The 14,652-nt window shown below is 41.3% G+C and overlaps 1 protein-coding gene across 6 annotated transcripts in view; it reads right to left on the bottom strand.

Annotated features, from left to right (window-relative positions):
• The window catches only part of Numb (NUMB endocytic adaptor protein), a 124,278-nt gene that overhangs the window by 48,521 nt on the left and 61,105 nt on the right, over window positions 1-14,652 (bottom strand). For 4 of the 6 annotated variants that reach the window (XM_045154070.1, XM_045154075.1, XM_045154074.1 and 1 more), the window contains exons 3-4: window positions 10,468-10,591; window positions 10,171-10,255 (exon numbers count right to left, since the gene is read on the bottom strand). The exons of 1 other annotated variant lie outside the window; for it this stretch is intronic. The gene's annotated coding sequence lies outside the window, so the exon portion shown is untranslated. The remainder of the gene's footprint in view (window positions 1-10,170; window positions 10,256-10,467; window positions 10,592-14,652) is intronic. One more of the 6 variants, XM_045154071.1, reaches the window with a different exon arrangement.

Genomic DNA, 14,652 nt, shown 5'->3' with positions numbered 1-14,652 from the left:
CACCACCCTTAACCCTACAATACACATGTACAGAATGACTTTACTAGAGTTATACTTCAAAATTTATTTGTAAAACAAAATAATTTTGTCCTGACATACAAAAACTGATTTAGCAAGAACATCTTGATGAGAAAGGACAGAATCACAGGATAGCCTACTTTTTACACTGACTTTCTTCCTCTAAGCATCTGTCAAGTGTGGGCTGAGAAAAAAAAAGGGGCTAGAATCTGGAAAGGCAAACTAGAATAAAAATAATCTTGGTTACAAGAATGAGAGGAAGAAGAAACGTGAGAGAAAGACAGAAGGCAAACCAAGGAGAAAAGGAAGAGGAGTGGAAGGGCTGGAAAAATTAAATAATTTGGAAAGTACTTGACCCAAATCATCCTTCAATTCTTTTTTTTTTAAAGATTTTGTTTTTATTTATTTATTTGAGACAGAGAGAGAGAGAGAATGGGCACCCCAGGGCCTCCAGCCACTGCAAACAACCTCCAGACACATGCACCCCCTTGTGCATCTGGCTAACGTGGGACTTGGGAGAATCGAACCAGGGTCCTTTGGCTTTGCAGGCATGTGCCTTAACCAGTAAGCCATCTCTCCAGCCCATCCTTCAATTCTTTAAGCCTCTCTTATCCCTCCTTTTCCTTCACATTCCTGTCCCCTTACCTAAGCCATTAACAAAACACTTCTACAGTATATCTCAAACCTGTCCACTGCTCTTAACCTCAACAACCAGAACCCCCAGGGTTCAAGACAACTTCAACTGTCTTTTATCTGGAGTACTATAAACCACAAACTAGAATTTATTTCTATTGTGCCCTTTTCCAAATGTGTACAATGTAGGCAGAGTAATTTTTTTTTTTTCTAGGTAGGGTCCTCCTCTAACCCAGGCTGACCTAGAATTCACTATATAGTCTTAGGCTGACCACAAACTCATAGCAATTCTCCTACCTCTGCCTCCCAAGTGCTAGGATTAAAGGTGTGCACCACCACACACGGCTACAATTCATTTTTACCCTACCATTTTCATTTTCTTCACAGTGCTTTACAACTTGTAATTACTTTTTTTTGCATATGCGTAGGATGTGTGTATATGCATGTTCACTCAGATGTGCATATATGCGTGTTCCCTCACAGGAATGTACTCACATGCATGTGGAGCCCACAGGTAGATGTCTGGTGTCTCCTCAATTGATCTCTGTCTTATTTTATTTATTTGCAAGCAGAGAGATACAAAGAGAGAAACAGCAGGAGGGAGAGGGAGAATATAGGCATGCCAGGACCTCCGGCAACTGCAAACAAACTCCAGATGCATATGCTATTTTGTGTATCTGGCTTTTTATATGGGTACTGGGGAATTGAACCCAGGTCATTAGGCTTTGCAGACAAGCACCTTAACTACTGAGCCATCTCTCTAGCCCTCCATCTTATTATTTTTTTTTCCCGGTTTTTTGAGGTAGGGTCTTACTCTGGCCCAGGCTGACCTGGAATTCACTATGTAGTCTCAGGGTGGCCTCGAACTCACAGCAATCATCCTACCTCTGCCTCCTGAGTGCTGGGATTAAAGGCATGTTTTACCACGCCTAGTTCATCTTATTTTTTGAGATAGTTCCTCTCTCAGTGAATCTGGAGCACACAGATTTGGCCACACCTGGCCAGGAAATGCCAGGGATCTCCTAACTCTGCCTCCCCAGCACAGCAAGTACAGGCATACAGCACCATTCCCAGCATGTATGTGGGGGCTTAGAATCTGAACTCAGGTCCCATGTCTGCATACCAAACACTTTACCATCTATCTGGCTCCATCATTACTCCTTTGTTTGATTTTTTCAACACTTCCTTGAATAGCATCAGATGGCTCAGCATCCAATTACTAAGTTCTCTAACTTACTTAAAACAGGAGGCACTGATTTCTGTTTTTCTATAAAAATAATCTTAATAATCTTAACTTAAATAATCTTTTTTTAAAAAAATATTTTTTGTTCATTATTTATTTATTTATTTGAGAGCGACAAACACAGAGAGAAAGACAGATAGAGGGAGAGAGAGAGAGAATGGGCACGCCAGGGCTTCTAGCCTCTGCAAACGAACTCCAGACGCGTGCGCCCCCTTGTGCATCTGGCTAACGTGGGACCTGGGGAACCGAGCCTCGAACCGGGGTCCTTAGGCTTCACAGGCAAGCGCTTAACCGCTACGCCACCTCTCCAGCCCAACTTAAATAATCTTAATCAAGATTATGGGTATATATTTGTTCTCACCAACAGTCTGAGTTATGATACTTAAGACCAACACACTTCCTTTAACTGCTAATAAATAATACTTTGTGTCCAACAAAGTGTTGTGTTAGGTAATGGACAAGCTAGAATGAGAAAGTTAAATTGTATTTTCAGGATGGGGATGTTAACTCAATGGAACACTGCTTACGTAGCATATGCAAGGTACTGGGTACCAGAACAATAAAAGGGCATGTCTGTATGTGTGTGAACGTATGTATATGGATATGGATATATATACAAACACAAACACACACACACACTCCTTCTTTAAGGTCTTGAATGATCTAAGCATAGGACATCTCAAGTAGGGATAAGGTAAAGAACCATGCTGGCATGTATGTGAACAAATAGACTTTACTAGTGCTAACATACCATCAATTGCATCATTATTTTATACTGTACTAATAAAAATGCTGCCAGAAGTGTTTGTTGTAGATGTTCAGTAACTATGAAATCTCATCAAAAGTAAAATGAATCCCAATGAAAAATGCTTTCTAGTTCCAAAGGTGTTAAAAGTATGGGAAGAAGTGAAAAAAGGGAGAAGGGGAGGAAAAAGAGACATGGAAAGAAAAGAAAAAAAAATTGCCATTCTATTAGTAACACTAAAACAGTCTTTCAGGAACCTTAGTAATTCTCAAGATATAGAACACCAATTATTCACTGAAGTCTGTTACCCAAATTGGTAGTGATAGGGGTACTGAAAACAGTGTCTTTCATTTGTCTGTTTATCTTTTCGTATCTTTATTTTTAGCTTTTCTAGATCACTATGTTGTAGATACACTTCTTCATTTCTACAGGATATGATTTAATCTTACTTTGTAATTCAAATTGAAAATCTTGTTTAAAAGCTGAGTTAAGGGCTGGAGAGATGGCTTAGCAGTTAAGCACTTGCCTGTGAAGCCTAAGGACCCCGGTTCGAGGCTCGATTCCCCAGGACCCACGTTAGCCAGATGCACAAGGGGGCGCATGCATCTGGAGTTCTTTTGCAGTGGCTGGAGGCCCTGGCATGCCCATTCTCTCTCTCTCTCTGCCTGTTGCTATCAAATAAATAAATAAAAATAAACAAAAAAAATTTTTTTTTAAAGCTGAGTTAAAAGCTGGGTGCAGTGGTGTATGCCTTTAATCCCAGCACTAGGGAGGCAGAGGTAGGTGGATTGCTGTGAGTTCGAGGCCACCCTGAGACTACTGAGTGAATTCCAGGCCAGCCTAGGCTAGAGTGAGAACTCTACCTCCAAAAAAAAAAAAAAAAGTTCAGTTAGGGGGTTTGGAGAGATGGCTTAGCAGTTAAGGCACTTGCCTGCAAAGCCAAAGGACCCAGGTTTGATTCCCCGGAACCCATGTAAAGCAGATGCACAAGGTGGCCCATGTGTCTGGAGCTCATCTGCAGTGGCTGGAGAGGCCCTGATGCACTCATTCTCTCTCTCTTTCTTTCTCTCTCTACTTGCTTATTTCTCTCTTAGCTTGCAATATCTCTAAGTATGTATGTGTGTGTGTGTGTGTGTGTGTGTGTGTGTGTATGTATGTATAGACAAATAGGATAAAACCTATAAACATAGAACTGTAACCAAAAGTAATTATAAAGAGATGGTATGGAAGATGAGAGAGGGATGGGCAAAAGGATACATGTAACATGTAAACAGGAGGGAAGATGCAGGGGGACAGAAATTGGAAGAAAGACAAGGAAGGATAGGAGGGAGCAGAAATCAACAAAAAACAAATTATATTTCAAAATGTCCAAAAATTGCCAGGCATGGTGGTGCACGCCTTTAATCCCAGCACTCGGGAGGCAGAGATAGGAGGATCACCATGAGTTCAAGGCCACCCTGAGACTCCATAGTGAATTCAGGTCAGCCTGGACTAGAGTGAGACCCTACCTTGAAAAAAACAATAAATAAATAAATAAAAATGTCCAAAAATTAAATTAAAAATTTAAAAAAAAAACATTCTAAGGGCTAGAGAGATGGCTTAGCAGTTAAGGCCAGAGTGAAGCAGTGAAGCCAAAGGAGCCAGGTTCAATTTTACAGGACCCACTTGAGCCAGATGCAGTCAGATGCACAGTGTGATGCATGTATCTTGAGTTCGTTTGCAGTGGCTGGAGGCCCTGGTACGCCCATATTCATTCATATTTTCATTCTCTCTCTCTCTCTCTCTCTCTCTCTATATATATATATATATATATATATACATACACACACACACACATATATATGTACATACACACACATACACACACACACACACACACACACACACATATAGACATGCCTCTTTCTCCCTCAAATATATGAAATAATTTTTAAAAGTTAAAAATATAAAAAGGTGAGTACAACAAAAGATACATGTATATGAATGTGTATCTTTTATTATTTTGTTGTTTGTTTTTCAAGGTAGGGTCTCACTCTAGCCCAGACTGACCTGGAATTCACTATGTAGTCTCAGGGTGGCCTTGAACTCACAGCCATCCTCCTACCTCTGCCTCCATTCAAGGCATGTGCCACCAAGCCTGGCTTTGTCTTTTCTTTTATTTATTTATTTTTTAATATTTTTTTTATTTTTATTTATTTGAGAGACAGAGATACAGAAATAGGCAGGTAGAGATACAGAGAGAATGGGCACACCAGGGTGCCCAGCCACTACAAATGAACTCCAGATGCATGTGCCCCCTTGTGCATCTGGCTTACATGGGTCCTGGGGAGTTGAACTTAGGTCCTTTGGCTTTGCAGAAAAGCGCCTTAACCGCTGAGTCATCTCTCCAGCCCTTCTTTTATTTTTTAATTAATTACTTTGTTTAGAAAGCACTAAAAAAAAAAAAAAAAAGCAACGAACAAAAAAGAAAGAAAGAAAAGGGCTGGAGAGATGGCTCAGCAGTTTAGGTGTTTGCCTATAGAACCTGACAAACCAGGTTCGATTCTCCAGTACCCACATAAAGCCAGATGCAGAGGGTGGTACATGCAGCTGGAGTTTGTTTAGAGTGGCCAGAGGGTCTGGCATGCCCATTTTCTCTCTCTCTCTCTTTCTCTCTGCTTGCTAATAAATAAATTTTTAAAAAGGGGGGAAAAAAAAACAAAGAAATGAAAAGAAAGGAGGAAGGGAAATGAAGGGAGAAGTAGGGCAAGCATGTATCTTAAGGAATCTAAAAAAGAAAAAAAGATTCAACAAAATAGCACTTATACAAACACATTAGGCTAGATTATCCAACCAATTTTCTCACCAAAACAACTAAAAGTAATGCAAAAATTATTTTTAAAAGTTCTTGGGCTGGAGAGATGGCTTAGTGGTTAAGACACTTGCCTGTGAAGCCTAAGAATCCAGGTTCGATTCTTCAGGCCCCATGTAAGCCAGATGCACATGGTGGTGCATGCATTTGGAGTTCATCTGTAGTAGCTAGAGGCCCTGGTGTACCCATTCTCACTTTCTTTCCCTCTCTGTCTCTAATAAATAAATAAAAACAAATCTTTAGGGTCTGGAGAAATGGCTTAGCGGTTAAGCGCTTGCCTGTGAAGCTTAAGGACCCCAGTTTGAGGCTTGATTCTCCAGGACCCATGTTAGCCAGATGCACAAGGGGTGCATGTATCTGGAGTTCGTTTGCAGTGGCTGGAAGCCCTGGCACACCCATTCACACACACACTCTCTCTCTCTCTCTCTCTGTCACTCTCAAATAAATAAATAAAAATGAACAAAAAAAAAAAAGAAAAAAAACAAATCTTTATAAAAAGTTCTTGCTGCCAGGCATGGTGACATATGCCTTTAATCCCAGCACTTGCAAGGCAGAAGTGGGAGGATCCCCATGAGTTCGAGGCCACCCTGAGATTACATAATGAATTCCAGGTCAGCCTGAGCTAGAGTGAAACCCTACCTCAAAAAACAGAAACATAAACAAAAGTTCTTGCCATGGTAGTATCAGGGCCTGAGTTTGAACCCCTCATGCCCCCATGAAATGCTAGACATGGTAGCAAGCGCCTAGAATCCCAGTACTGGAATGTGGAGACAGGGAGTCCCTGGGACCTGCTGGCTAGCTAGTATCACTGAATAGGTGAGCTCTAGGTTCAGCTGGAGATTCTTGTCTCAAATAATAAAGTGGAGAGCAAATGAGGACGATATCCCGACATGGACCTCTGGCCTCCACATGAGCATACAAGCATGCACACAAACACATGTGCACAAACACACATGAAAACACACACACACACAACTTAAAGGTAGTGAAGAGCTGACAAGATAGTATAGGAATTACCATGCCAAAATCTGCGAGAAAGTAGAAACCCAAAGAGATTAATAACACAATGAAAATTTTTTTGCCCTGTAGATCTGTCTAATGTACATATTTAAACTCTGGAAATTTTTATGTTTTTTTTGCGAGTTGTATCATATGTGTAGTATGGTCTGCAGGTGTGTGTGTGCACACATGTGTGTGCGTGTTGTGCAAGTATGGCATGTGTGGAGGCCAAGGCACATCGGATGCCCTTCTCTACTGCTCAATTTCCTTCAGATGGAGTCTCTCAGGAAACCTAGAGCTGCCATTCTTTGGTTACACTGGCTGACCAGCAAGTCCCAGCAACTTTCCTGTCTTTGCTCCCCACAGGACTGGGGTTACAGAAGTATGTGACCGTGCTCAGTTTTTTACACGAACTCACATGGTCTCAGGACCTCATCTGCTTGCATGACAAGCACCCACGGAGCCATTTCTTCAGCCCCTAGGCTTCAGGGCCCATCCATCATGGGCCATCTAATAGGGGACCCTTTATACATGTATGAAAACAAGAAATAGACTCATTCTACCTCCCATCCCGAGCTCTCACCCCAAAAGACCATAAAGAAGCTTGTCTTCCAATTGCAGAACAAACCAAAGATTGTAAGAGTTGTAAACATAAGCAGACCCCTACAAATGTTTACAACTCAAATTCATTTGGTGGTCTACAATGCCCCAAGGGATGAATTTACATTAAAATGTCACTAAACAACAGTAGATGGAGGTACCTAGGAAAAAGAGAAGCAAAGGCACTATAATTCTATAATCCTAGCACTCAACTAAGAAGGTGAAGGTAGGATGGCCAGCCTGAACCATTTTAAAGAAAGAAAAGGGGGGTGGAATGATGGCTCAGTGGTTAAGGCACTTGCCTACAAAGCCTAATGACCGAAGTCTGATTCCCCAGTACTCATAAAGCTGGATACACAAGGTGGGGCATGCTTCTGGAGTTCATTTGCAGTGGCTAAAGGCCCTGGCACACCCATTCTTTCTCTCCCTCTCTTTCCCTCCTTCTGTCACTCTCTTTCAAATAAATAAACATAAAGTACGCTTATAACACACCCACCAAGGCTCAGGGAATGTTGTGGAAGAGGGGATGGAAAGACTGTAAGAGTCACAGGCTGGAGAGGAATATCTTGAGGCATCGCCCCCTTCACAGTGACTGAGCGCTGCATGCATAACCCCAATGACAAGCCCTCAGTGTGATGGGGGTGGGGAAGAGGGAGTATAATAGGATAACATGGAGGAATGGGATCAACACATGATCTGTCCACACAATAAAGTTCTACTAAATTAACAAAAAAATTAAGCCAGGTGTGGGTGGCACATGCCTTTAATCCCAGTACTTGGGAGGCAAAGGTGGGAGGATCATCGTGCTTTCAACGTCACCCTGAGACTACATAGTGAATTCCAGGTCACTATGTGTGAACTAGAGTAAAACCCTACCTCAAAAAACTAAAAAAAGAGAAAATAAATAAATCATGGGCCAATTTCACCTGTAAACATAAGATTAAAAAATCTCAAGCAAAATAGTAATAAACCAAATCAAATTATGTATGTAAAAAACTCCATCATATTAAATTTGGGATTATGCTAGCAATGCGAAGGCAATTCAACATTAGAAAAAAATCTATAAGGGCTGGAGAGGTGGCTTAGTGGTTAAGGTGCTGACTGACAAAGCCAAAGGACCAGGTTTGATTCCCCAGGATCCACATAAGCCAGATGCACAAGGTGACACATGCATCTGGTGTTTGTCTGCAGTGGCTAGAAGCCCTGGTGTGCCCATTCTCTCTCTCTCCATCTGCCCCTCTCTCTCTCAAATAAATAAAAACTTTTTAAATCTGTAAATGTCATTTTCCACACACGATCGTTTCACAAACACAAAAAGAGCATCTGAAAAAATTCAATACTCATTCTCCCCCACAAAAATCTTAGCCAACTAAGAAGAGGTATATTTTTAAACTACTGAGAATGTTCATTAAGTATCTATGGCACAGGGATGGGAAGGTGCAGCTCAGTGGCAAAGCATATGCTTAGCATATGCGACTCCAGGTTCCATCCCCAGAACACATAGAGCAAATACTACTGTTTCTCATCACACTGCTGAGGCTGATCTCCATCTCTGGGGCCCAAGTAACCCTCCCAACTCAGCTTCTCAAGGGCTGGAACTATAGGTGCTACTATACGAGGCTCAGCAACACGACCTTTAATGGCAAAACATGAGACACATGCCTCCTTAAAAAACTTACTACAAAGCTGGGGATGTAGACAGTGGTAGAGCACTAGCCTAGTGTGCACAAGGCCCTGGGTTCAATCTGCAGCAAGGTGAAACAAAAAACCATACAACCCCCACCTGTATTAAATACTGTTACTAGAAGTCTTAACTAGCACAGGAAAGAAAAAAAGAAGTTAAACGTGTAAGCACTGGAAAGAGTTTCATGTTTAATTTGTTATACAGAAAATCCAAAAACATCTGGGAATGTAGCTCAGTTGGTAGAGTATTTCCCTGGTATACACCAGGCCACAGAACTGGATAAACCAGGCATAGTGACACGCCTATGGAGGATCAGAAGTTCAAGGTCATCTTCAGCTACAATAAGAGTTCTATGCCAGCCTGAGTTAAGATTCTGTTAAGAAGAGAAGGAGGGAGAAAGAGAGAGAGAAAGGGAGGAGGAAGGGAGAAAGACTAATCAGATTTTTTAACTGGTTTTTTTATTTCATTTATTTACTTGAGAAAGAGAGAAAGAGGCAGAGAGAGAAAGACAATGGGCACGCAAGGGCTTCTAGCCACTGCAAATGAACTCCAGATACATGTGCCACCTTGTGCATCTGACTTACATGGGTCCTGGGGAACTGAACCTGGGTCCAGACAAGTGTCTTAACCACTAAGCCATCTCTCCAGCCCTCAAACTTTTGTTGCTTGTCTTTTTGAGGTAGGGTCTTGCTCTAAGCCCAGAATTCACTATGTAGTCTCAGGATGACAATCCTCCTGACTCTGCCTCCTGAGTGCTGGGATGAAAGGTATGAGCCACCATGCCCAGCTACTTTACACCAGATCTGAATTTGACCAAATGTGTGATTTTCTCTAAGCCTAATTAATTCATGCTTTATTTTATGTATATTGTGGCATAAAATTTGCATATCTAAATTTGCTATCAGAGAATTAGAAGTAATGATCATTTCTTGACTAATTGCTAAAAAATAACACTTTGTTGACATTCGTTACCTGTTTACCATGTGCCACAGAATTAAATGTTTTGCATATATTAAATTATTGAATCACAACAATCTTATTAGGTGAATAACAATACTATCACCACTCTACAGATGAAGGAAAACTGAGGTACAAAAAAGTGAAGTAACTTTCTAATGTCATACAAGTAAGTGGGGAGGCTTGAGGTTATTCCACAGTTGCCTGTCAGCAGACCCCAAACGCTTAGCTACTATATTAAATTGCTGTTCACAATATTTAAAAGAACAATAAAATTATGAAAGACAAATACGTCATTAAAATTACTCACAAGAGTTAAGTAACACTTAAGCAATATAATATTAATATCAATATCAATACAATTTATCACAACAGGTTGACACATCACAGCTATTTCAAAGTATCTTTGCCATGATCAATAGTTTTGAAATTGGACAGACCTGGCTCTGAATCTTGACTGTGCCCTTTATAAGCTGTGTGACTTTGGACAAATTTTGTAACTTCAACAAGTCTCAGTTTCCTCATCTGCAAAATGAGAACAATAAATGTCTCATAAGTTGTTGTTAGTGGCATAGTAACAAAAAATAAAGAGAAGGCACTCAAATTTTGCTACAAAAGGACTTTACTGTGATGATATAAGGAAGATTACCACTAAACAACTGTAAAAAGTACAAACTAATGTGGAATTATCTTCTCAGAACATAACAAGTAATTACCATACATAAAAAGTCAAATACCTAGCGGTGAATCACTGGATTTTGTTGTAGTCATTTGTTTGCTGATGAGGAGAACCAAGCCCAGGGTCACTCACATGCTAATCAAGCTCTACCACTGAGGCCCAATCATTGTAACTTTGAAATACTGCATAAACACAGAAAAAGGAAAAAAAAAAAAAACAACCAGATAATACATTATTATTTATTGAGAGCAACTCTTGCAATTCCCAGTCAACTCATAACCCTTCTAAAACTAGTATTCAAGTGACCTAAAAGGCGGCCAGTGTCACGAAGGTCAAATTCCTGGCACTGGTATGAAGGCATGAGAGAAAAGCAGAAAGCAGAGTTGCTAGAATGCAAAGGAAATACTCAAGGTGAAGAGCATCACCATGTTTAATTATCTGCTTCTGGTCAGATGTTTGTCCCAGTGACAAGAAAGTAAATGCAACAGGTGGCAATATAATTTTTTAACTAGTGTCTCATCTAGCACACAGAGATGTATTAATGTGTATGTCTGTATGTATGGGCATGTGTGTGTGTGTGTGTGTGTGTGTGCAAGTAAGAGGACAGCTTCAGAGTGTTGGTCCTCTCTTCCATCTTGGGAAGGCCAGACTTGCTGGTCCATGAGCTTTGGGATTCTCCTCACACTGCTGTAGGCACATGGGAATTACAGTCACATGTCCCACTGTGTGCCTGGCCTTATGTGGCTGTTAGAGATCCAACCTCTGGATAGCAGGCTTGCATCTTTGCCTTTAACCAGTGAGCCATCTTCCTAGTACCAATAAACAATCTTTTTTTTTTTCCCCCCCGAGGTAGGGTCTCACTCTAGCCCAGGCTGACCTGGAATTTACTATGGAGTCTCAGGGTGGCCTTGAACTCACGGCAATCCTCCTACCTTTGCCTCCCAAGTGCTGGGATTAAAGGCGTGCGCCACCACGGCCAGCTAAACAATCTTTTTCTTACAAAGTAATTTATTTATTTATTTTGGGGGGGGGTATAGATAGAAAGAGAATGGGCATGCCAAGGCCTCTAGCCATTGCAAACTCTAGACGTCTGCACCACCTTGTGCACTTGGCTTACGTGGGTACTGGGGAATCAAACCTGGCTTTGTAGGCAAGTGCCTTAATTGCTAAGCTCTATGTCCAGCCCCCTTGCCCAACCTTTTGATATTGCAACTTAATGTGAAGTACAAAGTTCATGCTCTACAACTATGCAATAGTTACAAAAAAAAAAAAAACTGCAAAAAACCTCATAAAATTTAAAATATCTGAACTTAAAGCATAATTTTATTACTTTTTAGGTTCTTTTTGGTTTTCCAATTTTCAAGGTAAACAACACAAAAAAACTAGTTAGGGGCTAGAGAGATGGCTTAGTGATTAAGGTGCTTGTCTGCAAAACCTAAGAACCCAGGTTTGATGCCCTAGAACCCATGTAAGCCAGATGCACAAAGTGGCGCATGCACCTGGAGTTCATTTTGCAGCAGCTGGAGGTCCTGCTGTGCCCATTCTCTCTCTTTCTCATGATAAATAAAATATTTTTAAAAATTAGTTGGGGCGGTATGGGCCCTGAGAGAGGACAGAATGCAGGACTGGGACAGGCTGCGTGGGTTTTCTGGCACACATGTCCCTCTTTGTGCATGCAGGGTCAGGCCAGCTTCCAAGTTCTGTAGGATTCCTTCAGATGGAAAGAACTTTACTTAAAATACAAATAAAATAAATTTAAAACATTAATTGGGATAACAACGAGTTATCAGTGAGTTTGGAAAATTAAAGCCCACAATCATTTACTAGTATTGACATTCTGACCATCCTTTTTCTTTCAATATCTATAAATTCTGGAGTACAGTGACAAAACAACAAACTAAAAGGTTTTTATTTTATTTTATTTTTTTAAATCAAGTCACTGGTGGTGGACATCTTTAATCCCAGCACTTGGGAGGCAGAGGTAGGAGAATTGCTGAGAGGTCAAGGCTACCCTGAGACTACATAGTGAATTTCAGGTCAGCCAAGACCCTGCCTTGAAAAACAAAACAAAACAAAACAAAAATCAAGTCACTATACTATACAGTAAGTCACTGCTCATGAAATGCTAGCTTAAGTAGGGGACTTTACTGCATCGTTGCAATGAAAGTACTACGAATAGTGATTAAGGCACTTGCCTGCAAAGCCTAACAGCCAAGGTTTGACTCCTCAGTATCCACATAAAACCAGATGCACAAAGTGGTGCATGCAGCTGGAGTTCATCTGCAGTGACTAGAGGCCCTGGGCACGCCTTCTTGCTTTTTCTCTCTTCTCTGTATCTCTCTGCTTGCAAATAAATAAATACTTTTTAAAAAAAGTCCTAGGAGGAGCTGGGCATGGTGGCACATTCCTCTCAGGGAGGCAGAGGTAGGGGGATCGCTGTGAGTTTGAGACTACATAGTGAATTCTACATCAGCCTGGGACAGAGTGAGACCCTACCTCGGGAAAAAAAAAAAAAAAAAAAAAAAGTTCTAGGAGGGCTGGAGACATGGCTTAGTGGTTAAGACATTTGCCTGCAAAGCCACAGGATCCGATTCAGTTCTCCAGGACCCACGTAAACCAGATGCACAAAGGGGTGCTAGCATCTGTTAGTTCATCTGCGGTGACTGGAGGCCCTGGCGCATCCGTTCTCTCCTTCTCTCTCTCTCTCTCTCTCTTTCTGCATCTTTCTCTCTCTCTCTCTCTCTCTCAATTAAATAAATAAGGGGGCTGGGGAGATGACTTAGGGGTTAAGGCGTATGTCTGTGAAACCTAAGGACCCAGATTCGATTCACCAGGACCCATGTAAGCCAGATACACATGGTGGTACATGCATCTGGAGTTCGTTTGCAGTGGCTAGAAGCCCTGGTATGCCCATTCTCACTCTCTCATTCACCCTCTTTCTCTCCCTAATAAATAAAGAAGAGAAAAAAAAATTAAAAATGTATATTTTAAAAGTTATAGGAGGGAATTACCATGGGATATATTTTATAATCATGAAAAATGTTAATAAAAATTAAAAAAAAAGTTATAGGAATATCCTATGCCTTTTTCATTTTATTTTTTAAGGTTTAGGGAGATTTTTATTAGATTATAGGTAGAACTAAAAGCACTTAAGAAAGAATAGAGCTTCTGCCCAGAAGGCAGGAATGGAGTAAAGAGACCCAGCAACTAGGGACCCAAACTGGGATTCTAGTAGGTTCTAAACAGGGGCTGAACCAAACCAGCCCAGCGGCCAGGTTTCTACAGAAGGCATCAGGGATTCATAATCTCCAGGAAAGGGGAACTCCTTTCTAGGGAAGGACCCAGTTTGAGTTTAAGGAAAAACAGACCTAGGGAATCCCTTTAGGCATCAGTAGATAAGGAAAAGCCACAGCCTTCTTTGACTTCTAACAAAGTAGAGGCCAGGTGAGGCTCTCAGACATTCCTCCCTTTTACTTTTGGTATATCCTCTTACCCCTGAACTGCCTCAATCCTCCCTCTGAAGAAGTAACTCTAATTGCCACTAGGGAACTGAGGTGACCTAACTAATCTGGCTTCTTCATATTGAGTGGGGTCATCCGGTGTAGCTGTTGAGAACCTCACCAATGGATCTATCCAAGAGATCCCAAAAGCACATTGGTGTAAGATGGGAAGCCAGTCCTGGGTAAAAATGTTGGGGAGAGAGGAAAGTGTGAGGAGTGTGAGAAGTGAGCATTGGGCAAATTGGGACTGTTTAGGGTTCCCATTCTTGTAGACTTTCAGGCTTTGGAAGTCAATCAAGAGGTCTCAGGTAGGACCCTTGGAATGTAGACTGACTTAACATGAGCAGCTGAGCACACAAGGCCCAAAAATTAGTAGTTACTATTATCAGAAATGAGAGGCACAGCCAGGCATGGTGGCAGAAGTCTTTAAGCACTCGGGAGGCCAAAGGAGGACAGCTGTGAGTTCAAAGCCACCCTGAGACAACATAGTGAATTCCAGGTCAACCTGGACTATATCAAAAAGCCAAAAGAAATGACAGGCATAATTCTCTTTCATTGTGAATGTCCTGAAATCCACTTCCAAACCTTCTCACCAAATGACACAGTGGTATCTGATATGGTCTGAGCCTGTTCTTGTAGGCCTCGTAAAGCACATGAGACAGAAGATTTATCATGACTGCACACCCAGCATTTAACCTTGATAATGGCACAGATGCCTCTGAATTCCTATGCCTTTTTAAAAA

This window comes from Jaculus jaculus, chromosome 7, assembly GCF_020740685.1.
Source record: "Jaculus jaculus isolate mJacJac1 chromosome 7, mJacJac1.mat.Y.cur, whole genome shotgun sequence".
NCBI classification, from domain to species: domain Eukaryota; kingdom Metazoa; phylum Chordata; class Mammalia; order Rodentia; family Dipodidae; genus Jaculus; species Jaculus jaculus.
This window is presented reverse-complemented; position numbering and strand designations above follow the sequence as displayed.